The sequence below is a fragment of the Ambystoma mexicanum genome, chromosome 10, assembly GCF_040938575.1.
Source record: "Ambystoma mexicanum isolate Mex_15411 chromosome 10, UKY_AmexF1_1, whole genome shotgun sequence".
NCBI lineage: Eukaryota > Metazoa > Chordata > Amphibia > Caudata > Ambystomatidae > Ambystoma > Ambystoma mexicanum.
This window is the reverse complement of record NC_090932.1, coordinates 251,250,087-251,265,473: the sequence shown is the minus strand read 5'-3', so window position 1 is coordinate 251,265,473 and position 15,387 is coordinate 251,250,087.

Genomic DNA, 15,387 nt, shown 5'->3' with positions numbered 1-15,387 from the left:
GTAGCAATTATTTACTAATAATATCAGGGCAGGACACACAACAAAAGGCAACTGCAAAGCAAACTTAGCAGTCTAAGCTAATGACACCACTGTGGCCAGCTCCAAAGACACAAACCACCAGAAAAGTGCTATCAATAGCGAAGAGAAGATGATAGTAACACATGGTCAACTAACAAACAAAAATATAAATCACAAAATGACTATTAATTACAGCTGGAGCTGCACATAAATGTCAGCCTGACCCCTTGAGTTTGTTTGGCATGTGCCGAGGTTACTCAAAACGGTAGATGGTAATGGTATCTAATACCCACCTGTCCTAATAGACAATCATTGTTAGAAGTAGTTAATCTTGTTCACAAACTGCCACCTCGAGTTTCGGCTGAATATGCCCAGATTTTTAAATGGCCCAAACTTCTTCAGGGCAAAGCTGGCTTCATATGTGGTGGCAACATATGCATATGTACCATAGTAATGTCTGGCAGAGTAGCCTTCATGCAATTAGTAACAATACACAGTAAAAGCAAAAACATGTTACAAACACAATTAAGAAAGTTATAACAAATTCAGAAGACCTACTCAATTACGTGCTTGCGCACTCTCAATTTCGAAAAACCTCAAAGCAGACTTTTTGGTGCAGTTCAGTTTACCAAAGATCTCATACCAAAACACAATGGCGGAGTCTGCAAATGAAGAACCATCATGGTTACAATTAGATTCACGTCAAAGTGACCAAAAGTCCAATTGTATGTGATAAAGATCACCTGCCCAATTGCACAAGCGAATAGAGCAAAAAACATGCTAACCTTAGTTTCTTATTCCATTAATAATAATAGAAGTGGTCACTCCAACGTGTAGCAATGTTTTGTGACCTAGCAAAAGTCCCTCATTACGACCCTGGCGGATTTTTTCCGCCATCGGCGGACTTTTCCGCCATGGCGCAAAGTCCCTTTACGCCATGGCGGATGGCGGACTTACCGCCCCATTCCGAGGTTGGCGGGGCGGTAAGTCCCCATTGACCCATTTACCCTTCCCCATTCCCATTTCGGCCCCATAGGGCTCAATGGGAGTGGGGAAGGTGTTAATTACGCCACCGTACAGTACGGTGGCGTAATTAACACCGAGGTCCCATAGCGCCATGGATTTTTACGCCCGCAAAAAGCGGGCGGAAAAGTGACCATGGCGCTCTGGAAACTCGTAGTTGGCGGTAAGGGGTCGGCGCAGCTAACGCTGGCGTAGACCCCTTACCGCCAGGGTCGTAATGAGGGCCCATGACATACACAGGTACAACCAACAACCAAAACTGAAATGCAAAGTTTCATAGGCTTGGTAGCATATTGTGGATGTGTTATCCAAAAACCAATTAACACTAACTAAAATGTTCAGACAATTAACAAAGAAGAGGAGGTAGTAGAGATGGCCAAATGATGAACAAGAAGCATTCAAAGCAGCTAAACAGGCCCAGAGCAAACACGTGACAGTAGCACACTACAAGCCTGGAAAGAAGTCAGAGCTGTTAGTAGATGCAAGCCAGGTTGGTCCCAGAGCAATCTTGACTCAGGTTGATGAGGACGATGCAGTGGTAACAGAGGCATGTGCTAGCTGCTCCTTAACAGACACTAAACAGACATACTCACAGGCAGAAAGAGACGCTTTAGGAACAGTGTGGGGCTGCCATCCTTTCAACTTGTATTTTACCTTCCAGTTGTGCACTGTGGTTACTGATCTTAAGCCTCTAATCAACATTTTCAATAATAGGATACAAATTGAAAGTTGGTTGGTGCAGATGTAACGCCATAATATTGGCATAATATACCAATCAGGAATGTGGAACCCAGCAGATTACCTGCTGTGACACCCAAAGTAAATCAAACAGGAAGAAAAAGAAGAAACCTGGGAATGAGTGGGGGATGTGAACTGTGTGCTAAACGGTGCCTTGCAGAAGGCTGTAACCAAGTAACAAATCAAAGAGCTAGAGAGCAAGACGAGGGATACACTAGGTTAAGAAAAAGGATAAGAGAAGCAATTTAGAAGTGGTTAATAAGCACTGCTGCCAGTCACACCCTTGAAATACGCGCAATTACACAAGCACTAAGACAATTGAGAAAAGAGTTCAGAGAGCAAATAGGAGGAATAGTTCTCAAGGGGAGGAAGATTGTGCTGCTGAGGAGCCTATGCGAAAGGCCCATCAACCCATAAATCCATCACATGAAAGTCATTCATAGATAGATAAAGATAAAGGAGGCTAGGGGGTTTTGGAGCATTATGGTTTGGGCGTAACACTGTGTGTAACACACAGCAGGGCTGATTTACGGATCCACCTGGGTCAAGAAATTCTCTGAGCCTTACAAGGAGAATGGATCTGTCACCTGTGGAAATCTGGGGGAAGATAGCAATGGAATGAGGGTGGCAGCAAGTGATCTCCCACTGCTTCCCCTCACACGTTAGGCGGTCAGAAGTCCAAAACTGGGCAAGGCCCTGGGCCCAGATAGGGTGCCAATAGATTTTTATCCCACAGAGCCCTGTATTTGGATCCCCTATTTTACTAAGTAATTAAACGCAGTCCTAAAACGCAATGCTGTCCTGACCTCATGGACCCAGGCAGTGATAGTTCCGATTTACAAAAAGGGAGCTAGCGATTCGCCAGCAAATGATTTTCCAAATTTACTAATGGATGCAGGGAGTAAAATGTATGCCACAGTGATCCTTACACATTTCGAATCTTGGATCTCTGATGACTATATAATCAACCACTGCCAAAATGGGTTTTGTAGGGGCTTGAGCACAGTCGATCAAAGCCTATGTCTGAGATTGATCTGTGACAGGTATGCTGTCCTTAGGTGAATAAGAGTCCCTACGATATTCATAGATCTCCAGACAGCATTTGACACAGTACCCAGGAGCTGGCTGAGTGGGAGGTTCTCTGAGGACTAAATATTCCCTTGGAGTTGTTAGATGCAAGTCAGAACCTATATTCGGGGAATGTAGCTGTTGTGCGATGAGGCACAGTTGGAAGCACCCCAAGGCCACTCAAGATTGAAAAGGGAGTCCGGCAGGGGTGCGTTCTGGATCCCAAGTTATTCTTTATTTTTATAAATGGTGTATTCAAAGACCTATTGGTCTCCCAGTCTGATGACCCCTCGCTAGCAAGAGACAAGATCCCGGCACTTCTATTGGCCAATGATACCGTTTTACTGTCGGTAACACCTATTGGTGTGTGCAAGCAATTATGGATTTCTGTGAACTTCTGTAAGAACAATGGCCTGGCTCTCAACATCTTAAAGACGAAATGAGTTTTAATATAAAACCGAGGAGAAAGCACAGAGCTGTAAGGTTATGGTTGGACAAAGGCCCCATGGAACAGTTTGATGTTTATGACTATCTGAAGATAAGGGTCACGTTGTCCTGCAGTTGGGTCATGCACCTGGGCAAAGCAAGGGTCTTACTGGCAAAATATACTGGAGCACTAGCGAGATATTCTCCTGAGCAAGGTAACGGTGCAGTCGGTGTCTCCCTTTAGGCCTACAAAGTCCAAACTAGGCAGCCTGCTATTTATGGGGCAGAATTGTGGGGGCAGTCAAATATCACTTCTATATCCATTGTGGAAAATATGTATCTCAAGAATATCCTGGGACTACCCCACAACATGCCCAATTTAGCAGTATCGTTAGAAACAGAGATGCAAAGCATTGCTTTTATTTGCCGTTTGCGGCATGTCTACTACTGGGCTCGATTATGGTCAAATGACACACTGCTGAAGTGTAAAGAAGCCCTGATGGATGTTTTCACCCAGGCAGAGGGATCTTCTTTACCTTGGCATTGCGCATGTTAAGGAGTTGTTAAACAGCTTGGGTCTCTGGGAGTATTGGACTAAACCAAGCACCATAACTAACACTGCCAAGGCAGCAATCAAGGGAGCATCCCTACTAAAGGATGACTGTGACAGCAGAGTCATCATTTTTACCACGATACTCGAGTATAAAAGTGACTGAAGGCCATGATGAATATTTGGACTATGTTAACCAGAAACACGAAAGAGCACTTTCTTTGAAATTTCGCTTTGGGATTTTACTGATTACGAGTATGTGACACAAATGGAATAATAGTGCATCCTCAGCTTGTCAGATGTGCGGTTGTATGATTGAAACCATGGTCCATTTCCGAATGTTATGTTCTGCCACACTGTTACTAAGAAAACACTTCCTAGGGCCATTATTGAGAGACTGAGGCTGTCATAAGACTGCTAAGGCCAGGGCTCTTTGTCAGAGGCCTAGCCAGGATTGTGTAACAAGTGGGGCCTGGAGCTGGGGTAGTAGGGCCCACCGTAAGGGGAGCATGCAGAGGGATGTGCATTTGTTCTAAATGCACAAAAGTGACAAAGCATAGATAGGGTGCCCAAACCATTCAAGGGGGATTCATTAGAAGAGCCAAGTCACCAACAATGCACACACAATGTTTCCAATGCACTTTCATAGTCCAGTACCTTCCTCCTACACCAACCTCACCTTCAAATAATAACACTCAATGTGGCTTTGTTGCACCCATAAACGCCATATGAACATACCATTTCCCCGTTAAAAATTGTTCATCGTCCAATGACACTCCCCGGGTCCCAGCCACGCATACACAGACAGACACACACACACACACACAAATACACACACAGACACGCACATGCACATACAAAGACATAAACACACACATACACGTAGACACATACAGAAACACAAACTCATGCACATGTATACACATTCATCTACCAGTCACATACCCACACAGTATCTCTGTCATTCACACAAGCACCCAGAACACGCATACTGCATTCTCAATCACACCCGTTCTTGCTCCAATGTACATCATTCACACTGCGTTAATTCATAAGAATGCACTTACAGACACCCCCTCGCAAACATACGTATGTACATACACACACACACGTGCACTTACACACACCCTCACAAGCATGCACACATACATTCATACCTAAATACAATCCTCGCACACGTTCATACACACAAACAAAAACACTTTTCCTTCCATTACCTGTTTCCCTCCAGGCTCGGCACGTCACTGCCTCTTCAGCTGCTCTGTAGGCCTCCAGTTCCTGCACAGACAGAAACCAGGAAGCAGAGATAGCTTCCTGGTTCCTGACATGCATGCAGCAGAGTCCATCCTCCGACTCATCTGCTCAATGTTTGGATTTCCAGAGCGCAAACCTTGATGCTCAGGCTGCACAGTGGCAGTTGTAAATGCTGAGTGGGCATTTACACATTTTCGGTGGGCCTTGCCCCTCAGGCCCTACCCTGTCTACGCCTCTGTTGTTTGTCTCAACTGAAGCGGTGTGCATGCAGTTTACGCTACTGGGAAACACCTGATGTGTGCCTGGATGATGCTTTGCTATTTTATGTATTAGGTAGGCTGTACCTTTTTACTTGTTTGTAGCTTTATATGTCACGTGTTTCCTATTTTTAACAAAAATCTTGTTTTATATGAATGATTTATTATAATTAATTGATTTATGATGAAATATATGCTTTTGTGAAATTGCGGTCGAAATAAAATATTATGAAATAAAATTCATCAATGGATCTTGAAAACAAAGTCTGCACAGAGAGATCAAATCTGTTTCCAGGGATGGAAGGTACAGTACAGCAGAGGGTGAAACGCTGTTGAGCATTCCAGACAAGTCAGGAATGCACCAAGCCCACACCAGTAATCATGCAATCCATCCCAGTCAGAGTTTGGTCCCACCGTAGCATCGATTTGTATATCTTACCAGATGGAGGCTGGTTTCTAGTCGTGGTACACCATTTTGTAAGGTTTCCCATGACAGAAGAAACGAAAAAAGTACATCAGTTGAAAATGTGATACATGCACTGAATAGAATCCTTGCTATGACTGAGATACCTTAGTTAGTGCAACTTGATGGATAATGGACTACATTTTCATATCTGGGAGTTTCAAGAATGTAATGAAACAATGGGTATTCAGAACCATCACATTGAAAGAAAGACAAGTACCGTAAGTTTCCAGTCTCTACACTCTACTTTTTCAAATCTACATGACCTCACTATTTGAACTTATCAATAACCTCGGGCTCACATCCTTCAACTATACACTTAACACACAAATTATCTACAAGCTGATAAACAAAACTACAATGAGCCTCCTAGATCTTAGGATATGCCTTTCATGTGTTGACTCTCGGAGGACGATAAACATACTCAATCTCAACCCAACCAAAACAGAACTTGTGATCTGCTGCACAAACTCAACAAAACCTGCACTCATCAACTGACAGGATGAAATGGTGACTTTGACAATGCCAACGCAAACTGCAAGAAAGCTTGGAATAATCTTTTTATTTTTTTATTGTGATATGGTTTTACATTAAAACCTACACACTGTTAGTGATTTCAATCCGGCACTCACCCAAGTTAACGCCTAGCATGTAGTGCACAACTGAAATCCTTATTTATTTTTGTCTAAAAGTTCTTTATTCTGAACGATATACCACGCATATCACGCTCCTCTCCTGGTAACCCCCGTCACACTGAACCAGGAATCAGGTTGGTTTGCAAAGTTGAAATATTTATTTATGTATTTACAATTTAATCACACTATGTTTTAATGGGTACACAATAATCACCAATGGGGTGATGTAACACTGAATAATCTCTTTAATACACAAGGAGTAATCGTGAGCAAAACAATTCATCACAGAAATGATACATTTGTTTGTGTGTTCAGATCAAAAAGCACTGTGGTTAAAGGTTCGCCCTGCACACCCCTCACGCCCCAATAGGCAATGTAAAGAGATAGGAGGAGAGAGCAGGTATTCAGGAATAGCCGAATTCAAACAAAATATCAATCCCTCTTTCCCCCAGCAAACACAAGAGAAAAACGAAATTGACTGTCAAGCTGTCAGTATGGCTTTTAAAGTTATCTTGAGAATGGACTGAGCAAAAACACTACATATGGTCTAAATTGCTGAAATTGTTATAAATCCTTTTGGAGCCACTTTGGATAGTTGCACACAAACACAAGCAATGATTTAATACGAAGAAACAATTTGAAATCTTAAAATTCAAGTCGGAAGCAATCAAAAGCTGCTTTACACGTGTAAGAATTTCCCAAAAACGAAAATCGCGGCAAACTTTTCACTGTGTGATAATCGCGATAAAGGGAGAACCGTATGGATTTGGAATGCGATTTTAGATGCGATTTAAAGCTGCGGATGTTAGCTACAAGCAAACGTTTTGTTTCTAGCACAAAAACTGAAGAAGTTATAGGCGTTTTAGTAGCAGTCATTTTTTCGAGATAGGCGCAAGAATGGAAAACAGGAATGCACTTTAACAGCCTGATTCATGGAACTATTTGCGTGAAAAATGCAGATTTGCATGCCTTTCTGCACGAAAATCCCTGTTTGAAGTATGGGGATTTTCGGGCAGAAAGGCGTGCAAATCTGCGTTTTTCACGCAAATAATTCCATGAATCAGGAAGTTAAAATGACAAAAGGATTTCTTACACTAGAGGATAACTATGAACAAAACTAATACCACACAGGAACACAGCCACTTGATCAGAATGACTGCCTGCAGAGGAAACTCGCCTTTTTCAGATGTGAAAAGATCAGCGCAAAGATAGTTTTAGCAATACTAGTACAGGAGGAAGATGGGAGGTTTAGATAGAGAGTTCAGACAATTCAAAAATATTCCTAACAATACAGATTCTGAATACAAGGTAGGATGGGTTTAAGATAGGGATTGGACTAAGCAAGGTACATATGCTAGTGACACAGTTCTATCTATAGATACTCACTAGATATGTTTTTAAACAGAACCGTCTGGATTCAGGTCGTCAAGATTCTGGTCAGGGAGCACATCGGATTGGATCTGCAATCAGCAAGGTGCTCTGGTCACGGCACAGTACTGGACTGGATATGCAATGCACTCTGGTCACAGCATGGCACAGGTCTGGATTGGATCTGCCCTTCTTGATTAGGATGAATTTGATTTTCAGCAGGCAAGCAGTACAGCGCAGCCCGGCTGTATTTTGCTTCCCCTTCGGTTTGTGGGGTTCTGGTTCTGAAACTTGAGGCCTAGCTGAAAATGGTTCAGCTATGCAATGGGTTTCCGCTTTGCCAAGTTTTTGGAGTCTGGAGCAAGGAAGATGTAGAGTTCAGCAGCAGGGTGCTCTGCCAGTATCAGGATAGTGAGTGAATCTGTCTGTCTTCATGAGTGGTGAGCTGTCTCTATTTATGCTATGAACAGATGTCATAAAGGGGGTGTGTGGGCTGGTTTAGCCTAAGCTTGCCCTTTTTGACAGGTGATGGGGTCAGAGTCTACTCAATGCCTTGATAGGAGGAGAGAAACAGTGTGTCACCTTTATGGTGTGATTTTATGAGGCTGAGAATCGACCCCTAGCCCATTGAACACAAAATCTACTTTTGGCACCATACATATTTACACATGTGCAACCTCTATAAGAATCACATATACAGATTACATATTTTAACTAGCAGCTACTCCTCAAAACCCTGTAGCTGTGGGATCTTTTCTCTGCTTTTCACTGAATTTTGCCCTTTTCATCAGGAACACAATGTCCAATTTATAAGCAAATTTCTACAAGTGTGCTCGTTTAACATGGGCATAAGTGGATAAAGCTTCATACTACATTTTGTGTAAAATCACATTTTCTGCCATTTATTTCCAGAACATGTCACACGATTTTGCCGTTTCTTGAAATGCGCAGCCAAAATTTAGATTCACAAATCTGTTATTTTCATATTTTTCACAATTTTAAACAGTAAGTTATCCGTCTTTTTAACATGTGTTCTTTGTCCTTGTTAAGCAACAAATGGTTGTTTTAGCTCCACCTCTTTTTGTCTCCCTGCAGTCCAGTAGCAGTCTCCTCCCTGTTTGCTCTTGGCAGAGGCCATTCACGACTGTCCTCACACCTCGCATTTCCTTAGCAGCAGCTGTTCATTGTTCCGCATGCCTCTGTAGATCAGGTTCTTTCCAAACCCTATAATTACCACTTTGATGTGATTTCCTGCTGGAGGGAAAGGCCTTCCTTCTGTGAGCAACCTGCTATTCCAGTTTGGCAGCTTCGGCCAAGCTTATTTTAGTTGTTACTTCTGTTGATTTTTTCCTTAGCTTAAAACAAACTTGTGATTTCAAAATAGCAGCTAGAATTCTCATTCAAGATTTTAAACCATGGGATCAAAACAATTACAATATGGGTTACTATCAGTAACATGCCTCTTAGATTGCAAACAGTTGATTTCAGTTTATGCATGTTAAAGTTTAATCAGGCAGGCTCCTGACAGCTGTCATCCAGCAGCCCTCAGCTGCACAGACATTTTCGACATCCACAGACAGGCCACTTTGCTGTAGAAATCACTTTATTGTTTCAGCTTTTCAGGACCTTGCAAGTTCATAATGATTTCTTAAACTAAGTGAATTGTAGCACCTAGCAAGAATTTTGGATGTTTGAGCGTGTTTGGTAGCGGCATTCTGCAGTTTCAGCAACAAAGAAAAAGGGATTTAAAGCAAGATTTTGGGGTTTCATTTAGCAAAACACTTCTTTTTCCCTCTGTACTCCATTTTCAACTGTTGTGGAGCCTAGTGACATATTCCAATATTGAGATCTCTGTTCCACCACTGACAACATGCATAGCAGATTGGGCAGCCATCTTTTTGTGTGTTGCAAAGAGCGATTTTCAGAGGTTTTGGCGCACACAAAGGTTTTGCGGCCATTTTGCTATTTCTGGCACCATCATAACACAGTGATGTAGCATAGCAGAGCAAAAGTGGGTCAATACATCCCATAGAGCCCCCCCCTCCCCATTTGAGTTTGACCGCCCATCAAGGGGAAGTCGGGAGATTGGGATGTTCTTTCTTTGGTCCAGGTGGAGAAAGTCATCTGCTTCTCCCATCAATGCTGGATCGACATGCTCTCCTCGCAGGTTCTGGGTGGGAGTATGGAGCGATACTCCGGGCTCTTGGGTCTTTCTTCCCGGTCCCCGAGTGGTCCTCCTTGGTAATTAGAAATTCTTGGTTCCAGTGCTATGAGACAGAACAGAGCATGGTTATGGAAATTTCCCCACTACTACTCATGTAGTGGGGCAGATCCATACATTGAATACAATGTACAATATTCCCCGTCTGTATTTACTAATGGTTTTAACAGGTGGATTCTTTTAGGTAGCCGGAATGTCCCCCTCTGGGTTTCCGGTTGGCTCCTATATTTGCCGCAAAATATGCCTGGGATGGCAACTCTTCAGCTGGTTTATGTGGACCCACTTGTCTTCCCCCTATGCCAAACTGCCCTTGGGGATGCAGATTTTGTAGGTGACTGGTGAGATTCTAGCCACAATTTCAAAAGGACCCCGCCAAGTTGGGAAGAATTTGCGCTGTTTGGCTTGGTTCCTTTGGAAATTGTACAAGTAGACCCGGTCTCCTACTTGGTATTCTTTTTTAGTTGTCTTAAGATCATAGTGGGTCTGCATACTGTCTGCAGATCTTTCTAGATTCCGCTGAGCATAGGCAAAAGCATGTTGAAGGTGTTTTCTCAGATTCTCAACATACTCATGAGTTGTGGAGCCATTTATGAAGGTCTGCTCTTGGGTTCTGTAGAGCAGATGCTGGGGTAGCAGAATCATTTATCCAGTCATCAGCTCAAATGGAGACATATTTGTTGGAGAAGAAGGGGTAGATCTGATGGCCATCAGGACAAGAGGTAATCGAATGTCACAACTGGCCCAGCATCTGCCACAAACATTTTTAATATGCTCACAATAGTCTTGTTGTATCTCTCAACTCCACCACTAGAGGTTGCCGGTAGGCAATGCGTAGTTTCCTTTTGACCCCAAGCATCTCCCACATCTTCGTCATCACTTCACTAGGGAAGTGGCTACCTCGGTTTGACTCAATCCTTTGGGGTAGTCCAAAACACGAGAAGATGTGATTGATCATCAGGGCAGCTGCTGGTCTGCCTTGCAATTTGGGGCCGGGAGACATTCCACCCATTTAGTGAACAAGCATGTTACGGTCAACATTTACTTGTTCCCCCTAGAGGAGCGAATCACAGGCCCGATAAAATGAACTTGTAAATCTGAGCAAGGCAGTGTCATCCCCCTTTTTTGGAGGGGAGGACGGTGCGTGAGTGATGTTGGCTGAAAATGTGCACACACAAGACACCCCTTCAAGTATTGGTCGAGGTCCTGCCCCATGTGTGGCCAATATGCAACCTCTCGCAAGATTTCTAGTGTCGTATGAAACCCCCGATGACCAGCTGTGGCTGCATCATGTGCGTGACACAGCATCAGGCTTCGGAATGAGGTGGGGACCACCCACTGGTCATGGACAGCTATGGATCTCCTCACCAACAAACCGTCTTGGATTGAGAACATTTTTGGACATTTTATCAACACTCTGAGGTCCTCTTTCCCTATCTAATCGGTATCCGTCAGAGGAAAGTTCTCAGGGTCTTCAATGTGTTGATAAAACTTACCAATTATTGGATCCCCTTTTTGAGCTGTAATCAAATCAGCATCTAGGGTCTCCTTACTCCATTGTGCAGTTGAGAGTTCATTGTGAGTATTTGTCTGGGATCTAGTGATAGCAGTGACCTGGATTTCCCCCAACAGGGACTCGATCTTAAGTAGATCCCCTTGGATGGCTCCGGTTTTGGCCAGCTGGTCAGCTAGATCATTTCCAGTTTTGTCCGGTCCCTCATCTTTAGAATGACCCTTGATATTTTTCCAGTAGATGGTCATCCCCTTCGAGGTGACCAGATCATCAATATTCTGTATTAATTTCCCATGTTTCAATGGTTTATTATTAGAACATAGCATGCCTCTGGTTTTCCAGTTAACCAGGTTCTCCACAAACCCGTTCCGTACATAATCTGAGTCTGTGAGTATGACCAGTTCGTGGAGTTGGTGTTGGACAGCAGGGAGGATGGCATGATGCACAGCCATCAGCTCTGCCACTTGACTACTTCAGGGACCGATTTTGTACCCAGCAGAGGGTTCTGGCGGATCATTCACCCATGCATTCCCTACGCCGGCTACAAGTTCCTTTTCCCCGTTGTTGTCAACATGGTAGGAGTACCCATCCACATAGATAGTGGGCATTCCCTCACACTGGTCTTCCTCATAGAATTTGTGTGGGGAATTAAGGTAGGCCTCCATGTTCTCCGTGATTTTAAGACTTTCGTCCTTACAACAGTTTTCTCTGGCACAATCATGCAAGTCAGCCAGACCTTGCGCAAGGGGACTCTTCTTGTTTTGGCCATATCTGACCTCCACAGGAAAGCCTTGCATTGACAGAATCCAGGAAGTAATTTGGGAATTACTCACATTTCCAGCCTGGATTCTGTCACTTTGAAGGTATTGCAAAGGTTGGTGTGGAGTCTCCACTATGATGTGTTCCCCCTGGATGAACGGGCGGTAATTCTTCAATGCCCACACCGTTGCCAGGAGTGCCTTCTCACAATCATTGAATTTTTCCTCCACAGAGGATAACGTCTTACTCGCAAAGGAGATTACTTTATTGACCTTGTCATGCTTTTGATATACTACTGCAGTCAAGCAAGTATTTGAGAACCCTGTCTCCAAGAAGAACTCCTTGTTTTTGACAGGGTAAGCTAGGCAAGGTGCTTTTGACAGGCTTCTTTTGAGTTGTCTTACTGCCTCGGCTTGTTCTGGGCCCCACTCCCACTTGACCCCCCCTTCAGAAGGTGGACCAGGGGTCTTGTGATCTCTGCGTAGTCCTCAATGAACTTTCTGCTGTAATTAGTTAGTCCAAGGAAGCTCTTTAGTTCCCGCAGAGTTGTGGGGTCTTTCATTTTCTGGAGTGCTTCTACTTTCTTTTCCTGGGGACAGAGACCCTGAAGAGTTAGCTCAGGCCCCAAGAAATTGACACAGGTTCTGCACCACTGTGCCTTTTGGAAAGAGAGTTTTGCTCCGGCAGCCCTCAACTGTGTCAGGACATAACGGATCTCCGCTATGTGTTTCTCCACAGTTGAGCTTTTGACTAGAACATCATCTACATAGGCCAGGTTACCCCTTTCACCCATGTCGGGCATGGCCTTATGTAGAAAGATGTTAAATTCATTGGCGGAGTTGATGTATCCGAAGGGAGTCCGGGTACACGTGTACTGCTGACCCCGAAGGTAAAGGCCAGTTGTATTGGTCCTCCTATTGACAGGTACAGTCCAGTACCCATTGGTCAGATCAATTGCAGTTTATACCTGTGACCCCTGGATCTGGGCCAGCCCTTGGTCAATGTAGGGAAGAGGCCATCGCGAAATATGGACCCGTTTGTTGAGCTCCCTTAGGTCAGCACAGAGTCTCCACTGGCCATTCGGTTTCAAAATCCCCAGCACCAGATTATTGAAGGTGCTGTGGACTGGACAAATTATCCCATGGGACTCAAGGTTCTTAATTATTTCAGTAAGGGACTCCATTGATGCGAGAGGCAAGCGATATTGCTTCACAAACACTGGAGTCATGCCAGGGTCCGTGGGAATTGTTGTTGTGTGGATGTCCTTGCGACCAGTCATATGAGTCCACCACAAAGAGATCTTGAAAACCTAAGAAAACTTGTTTCAATTTTTGCTTTTGCTCCAGAGTCTCACAGGCATTAGATAGCTTGACTCTCTCTTCAACCATCTGCCTGAAGCCAGGAAAGACTTCTGGTTTAGTTATCTCAGCGGCCTCCTCTAGCTGGGTGGAGAAGTCCCTGGTCAGGGTATTGACTTGGACTAATGGCTTCAGATGGGGAAGGCAGTCCTTGTGGCTTGAAAGATCACCTCACACCTCCTGAAGTCACAAGTTACATCTTCCTTACCATAAGGGCAGGAAGAGTACACCAGGAAATTCCCCCCATGCTGGGTGAAGATCCTGTCTGGTGTTGTTTCATCGTCGCTGTCACTGTCAAAACAGTCCTTGGGGATTGGTCCTAACAGTTCATTACCTAAATCTATGGAAAAATGTCCGTCATCAACCGCCATTCCAATAATTGTGCCTGCGCCCAGAGTGATACTCTTTAGGTCGCTGTTAGCCACCTCTATTGGAATTGTGCCATGTTCTATGTTGACCGGTGGTGTTGGGTTTACCCCCAACCCTTGCTGTGGAAAATGAGCATTAAGGTGGACATAGGCGTCAGAATTTTTCAGTTTCTGTCCTCTTTTAATTTTTACGTCCAGTGAGAATTGACGGGTCCGTTCTGGGATGGTGACTTCCTCTCCAATCTGAATTTTAACTGCATATGGCAGCAGTTGAGCTGACAGAAATGCTTTCTCTGGGTCATCAAAGTCCATGGGATTACCCGCTAATCGGGTCCAACCTTTGAAGTTTATTAGGTCCAAACTAATGGCAAAGTGATTGAGAATGTCACTGCCTAAATAAAATGCAGCAGGGACATCACGCATGACCCAACAATTATGGACTATGCTCTTGTTGCCTATGGAAATGTCGAGCATACACCTGCTGGGCAGGAGATGTTTGGAATTGGGTGTTTCCAGGTCGATTTCCCATTTGTCTAACAGTTTTGTCTAATGGCTTGATCTTTTGGGAGTTTGTGGAACATGGCCTCGCTGATGAAACTCTTACAGTTGTTCACACACACTCGGGCAAGAACAGAGTCCTTCCCCTCATTTAACTGAATAGGGATGAACAACTGCTATCCAATTTCTGAATATCAGCCAAGCTTTGAGCTGATTTCTCAGACTATATGAGTGGGATTTTCTGATTGTGAATTTGTATAGAATTTCAGAGTGTTTCCTTCCAGTGTGGAATGCCACCTTAGACTGGAAGGAAGGTTGATTTTCAGAAATAGAGAGGACTCCCCATCACCAGTTTGTTGTCCTACTGCAATTACTGTCACGTCTGGGATTTGATAATTCTGGAAGTGAAATTCAATTTGGTCAGGTTTTTGTTCAACCATGTGGCATGTGCCATTTAAACTAACATGGTTGACACTCTGTTTTAATTTTATTGGTCGGGTAGTCTGGGTCCAGAGGGATTTGTTTACACAATCTATGAGGGGAGACAATCTACGCAGGAAGTCATTTCCTAGTAAACAAGGTGTGCCCTCTGGTGTCACAACTATGACTGGGTGCTTCACCTTGTGTCGCCCAATTTTAATGTCTAAATCCGCAGTCCCCTCGACAGGAATTTCCTTCCCATCGAAGTTCTGAAGTTGTCCAGGAAGAGGGGTGAGAGGAATTTGGTATTTCTCCCCCCTTCCCAAATTCAGCTGATCAAAGGCCCTTTTTGACAGAAGGGTAGCTTGGGATCCCGTGTCCACCAGTGCCAAAATTGTACATTGCCCCTGTAAAATATTCCCTCCTTTTCCTCAAGGGGGCAAAGATAATGCA